The sequence below is a fragment of the Pleurodeles waltl genome, unplaced genomic scaffold, assembly GCF_031143425.1.
Source record: "Pleurodeles waltl isolate 20211129_DDA unplaced genomic scaffold, aPleWal1.hap1.20221129 scaffold_39, whole genome shotgun sequence".
Classification (NCBI taxonomy): domain Eukaryota; kingdom Metazoa; phylum Chordata; class Amphibia; order Caudata; family Salamandridae; genus Pleurodeles; species Pleurodeles waltl.
Genome location: NW_027150097.1, coordinates 2138591 through 2143429, shown reverse-complemented (window position 1 = coordinate 2143429; position 4839 = coordinate 2138591). Strand labels below are relative to the sequence as shown.

Sequence of the window (4839 nt, the reverse complement as noted above, 5' to 3'; positions counted from 1 at the left end):
ACTTCAAAGCCTTTCAGTACTGAAACTATTTCATTATCCGTACACTTTGCGGTTCTACATTAAATAAACCGCATAGAAATAAAACAAAAACATAAAATATTCACATTTAAGTTTAGTCAACTTGTCACTTAAAAGGTAAATGTTTGAATATGTTGGTGGTTTCTACGAAACGGAATCCGAAAAAGCGTGTGTTATTTTAATGCGACCTGTTCGCAGCAAAGAATGCATTTGTAGGCTGGTGTGTGGTAAAAAAAAACGTCAAAAAACTCACAGGGACACCCGGATTTGAAACAGGGACCTCTTGATCTGCAGTCAAATGCTCTACCACTGAGCTATATCCCCAGGAACTGTACATGCATCCTCTCATAACTGTTTTATGTCCATCACTGCTGACCACACATCTCCGTCACTGAGATACAACTGAGAGGAGCAGCGGACATTGCTATCACTGAGCTATAAACGACCTCACACATTGCTGCTGCTCGTCACCGCCTTGGTGCACCCGGTCTATAGTGTACCCGTCTTACCCCCTCGCTGTATCGCCGTGCTTCAAGGCGCTTCCCTAATATAGTTACATTTTAACTTTTCAATGCGGCCATAAAGCCTTATTAGATTGTGTTTTGTACTTAATGCATTATTAACTGGGGTAACGAGTGAAGAACATTTGGGGGGGCGGGTGTCTAAAGCGGCCTCTCCCCCAACGCGGCCAGTGAAACAAGGAGGTGCGCACGTCACCGCCGCAGGTACACGTCATCAGCTCCAACTACACGTCACCAGCTCCAGCAAGGGACACGTCATCAGTGCCACGCGCACGTCACTGCCGCAGGTACACGTCACCGCAGCCAGGTACACGTCATCAGCCTCAGTGACACGTCACCGCAGCCAGGTGCACGTCACTGCCGCAGGTACACGTCACCGCGCAACGCACGGGCTCGGAGAGGGCTCGGTCAGTGTGTTACAGGGGCCTGAGGAGGCTTGCAAGAGACTCAGGGCTGTGTGAGAGTGCAGAGCAGGGGCCTCGTGTGTAGGTGCTGCTGCCACATCACATATGTAAATGGTGCAATACATACAAACGCTGTTTTTCATGGTATTTCACGCAATCAGGGATGGTCTTTATCAGGGGCGAACTGGGCCTAGGTCTAGGGTGCCAATATTCTGGGGGGCGTCTGGAGCTGTCATATTTGGCAGTAGCGGCTGGCGACTGAGAAAAGTGGCAGGGGAATAAAAAAAAAAAAAAGAAAAACCTGAACTGCACCGCCGCTCTCCGCCACTCTTCAGGCTTCCAGCCTGCGTTATGATTGGCTGGAGCGCCCTGGCTGGCCGCTCCAAGGCAGACTGGGAACCTGGGCTTGCTCTCTCCAACCCAGCAACACAGTACCAGGTTGGAGAGAGCCCTTGTGCACATGCGTGTGTGGCCGGCCTCAGACGGCCGGCCAAGCATACATGTGCACTGAGGGAGTGCTCTGTGCACTCCCCTCACTGCTCGTCAGCCCCATGGCCCCACCTCTTTCAAAAATAAAACAATAATAAACGTTTTTTATTATTGTTTTATTTTTAAAGGTTTGCAGCTCCTGCTGCTTGGGGGGGGGCAGGAAGGTGGGGGCGACACCCCTCCACCATAGCGGAAGAGTCACCCCTGATATTTCGATTATGCCAATAGCAGCGCCCTCCTCATCCTGCTCCAGACGTCTCCCTGTCTGTTTATTTCTGTCTGATTTGCCGGTTTAAAGTGTTTTTAATCCTTTATTATCATATCGTGGGCAATGTCTTTAATACCCCTTCGGCCCCCTTCCGTGCCCTCCCTTCACCCTTTGACCCCAGCTGCATCAACATAACCATCACCTGCGGGAGGCAGCAGAGCTATCAGTGATTTAGGTGAGCTGGTGGGGTCCAGGGTGTTTGTGTTCAGGGGTCAGTCTCCGATCATCCAAGTACTGACCACTGAACACAAAAGGGACACCCTGCTGCCTCATTTAATTCACTACCATCAGCAAGGGTGCCAAATTTATCTTTGCCCAGGCACATGCGCACTGTCAGCGCACTATCTTAGCAAAGGCCGGCTCTGCACGCAATGCATCAGGCATTACTCCAGGAGGTTGGTAGGGTGGGGTTTCGCCTTCATTACTGAGGAAGCAGTGCAGGGGTTTTAAACACACTGCATTGCAGCTCCTCCTATATCCAAGCGTTTTCAGACAACAATAAAAATGTCAGGGTAACTCTGTTGATTTATGTACCTGCTGGGCAGAGATCAGAGTTTTGTCTAGTGACGGTTTTGACTCGTCTAAGATAGCGCAGAGGGTTAATATGCCTGCTGCAAAGTGCATGTATTATGCAGATCACAGAACAGTATTTATGTGCATTGCTCAGTGGGATTTTTTGTCGCAGAGATCCTGTTGTTACTGTGCAGTTTATAAGTTACAATCGTAGTCTAGCACAGCGAGCTATGAATTACCATGAAAGAGCTGCATGCAAACTGCATGGTACAGGTTTGAAAGTTATGTTTTTTTCCCAGTCTTTCATTATGCTAATTTTGCTAAAAAAGGGTTTGATTGGATAGAAATACATTCTTTTTAGTAAAGTCAACCCTAACCACTGTGTTAAGTCCTAAATCCTAGGTTTATGCTTCCCCAGACCAAGCACTCTTAAACAATGCCTACCTGTATGGATGACATGTGAATTTTACACCTTGTAGTCCCCTTTGTCTTATGTAACATTTTCTACACACTGATTTACACACATATGATTCATTGTCTCCTTATGTGTGTGTGATGTAAAGTGTTCTGACACACTATATTGGTAAGAGAGGCGCTATAAAACAAATGAAACACATGTGAGAAGGGGCTATAGAGAGATGAGAGGCGCTGTTAGAGGGTGATGGCGAGGGAATCATTGAAGAGCACCAATAAAGGTTGGTGTATCCTGGTGCACAGTAAGGTCATCATTTACTATGCTTTAAAACCTAATATAATTGAATATATAATGAAAAATGTGCTGTTGAATGCACCATTTTTGCCTAAACTTTCTCGAGGGCAAGAACACCCCTTTTGCCCCTCCCCCCACACCCTTTGTAGTGATCAGGCTTGCTCGCTATGCACCCTATGGGGGCTGGTTGACAAAATTTGCCAGGGCTGCGCAGTCCGGCCCTGATTTCACACCTCATTGGGGGTAGTAATCACTATATAAATGCAATTTAAATGTCTATGTTTTCAGGCCGCTCGGTATGACAGTTCAATGCCTCATGTGTGCCATTTTGAGCAAGACTTGAGAATCTAGCTGTCTAGCCCTTATGTGCAACTTTAGAGGCTGGGAACAGTTTTTAGAAAGGCCGGAAAACAACATGGTCTTAGCTGAAAAGCCTAGAGTGGTTGAATGTGTATTATAATCAGTACTCTTTGGCTTTTTAAAGCAGGTGTGTAACATAGGCCCCTGCAGCCTCTGGCACATGGGCGCGGAGTGGGAGAGGGTTGCAAGCTTTTAGGGGCCCCTTTTCAGGGAGGCGAGGTCTGTGGAGGAGGTGGGGCCTTAAACCCATTACTTTTACAAGGCACGGGCGGTCCGGATCACTGAGAAAGTGCAGGTTTTTGTGCCAAAAACTGACCTGAGCCACCTTGATCCCCAAAACAAAATCTTCCAAGGCTCCTGCTAATGTCCTAGATGGACCCCTCTGAACATCCGCAGTGCCCAGCCTCCAAGCCTGAGCCAGAACTCCACACTGCCCCAGTGATGTAGCCAGTGTGTCAAAGTCTCTAATGCAAGGAAGGAAGTGCCCCCTGCTGTTATTTGAATTATAAAATACAGCTTCAACGGGCCCTTTATGTCTTTGGGCCCATGTTCACTGCACCTGCTGCACCAATGAAAACCACAGCCCTGCACTGCATAGGGGTTTCAGGTCATATTATCTCCCACTGTCTGATATGAGCTTCTCACCAGGAGGCCATGTGAGCAGGGCCAATATCGTCTGACACATGGTCAGACTGTGTATGTTGGCAGGTCTGTATGTCACTGGGTAGATGCCCTTGTAGGTATTCCTTTTATGTTTTATGTGGTTTTATTGATGAAGTATGTTCTGACGCTTCATAGACTGTGATCTCAATAAACTTATTTTACTCCTGCTTGCATTATGTCCTGGGCAGCAATGTCTTTTTGAATTAATGTGCATAGCTATGAGACTGGCCCTAGAAGCGATCTCTGTGTCGGGATCTCACTATACACTGCACCATCTAAGAGTCAATCTTATTTAAGTCTCTTCTTCAGTGATCTCACTGTCTTACATACCATGCCTCAGCCTGTTCATGGAATCAGTTTCTCCTTGTGTTGTGAACTCACTATATATTTTGAAGCCTCTCCTTGAGGTATGATGTCACACTATATTGTGTTGTTTCTTAACCGTGACTGGAGTATAGCGTCTCAGTCTATCCTGGGAACCAGTACCTTTACATGATTTCACTGTACTTTGTGTAATCTCTGAATCAATTCTGGGAAGCAGCCTCTCATTGGATTGTAGATAGTCTCAGGCCTTGTAGAGTGTCCCTCAGTCTATCCTGGGGAACAGTTTGTCGTAGGAAGCAGTATTGTCTTGAGGTGTGCTTTCTCTCGCTCTATGTTGTGTTGCGTCCTAGACTGTCCTGGAGAACAGACCCTCCTTGCAGTCTTACGCTAGCTCATGCACTCTCAGGGGGAGATTTACCAACATTTTGCTCTGGGTTAGCGTCACAATTGACGCTAACCAGCACAATGTTTTTTTCTAATTTACTTTCAAGAGCAAAACTTGTTTTCCGCTGGAAAGTACCATAAAAGTAACGCAAAGCAGCGCAAAGCACTGCATTGCATTATTTAGTG

General features: G+C 46.9%; 1 non-coding gene across 1 annotated transcript; it reads right to left on the bottom strand.

Annotated features, from left to right (window-relative positions):
• Window positions 1-270: 270 nt before the first annotated feature.
• On the bottom strand, window positions 271-342 carry TRNAC-GCA (transfer RNA cysteine (anticodon GCA)). Its single transcript has one exon. It is a non-coding gene; the product is annotated as a tRNA-Cys (tRNA).
• Between the last annotated feature and the right edge of the window lie 4497 nt (window positions 343-4839).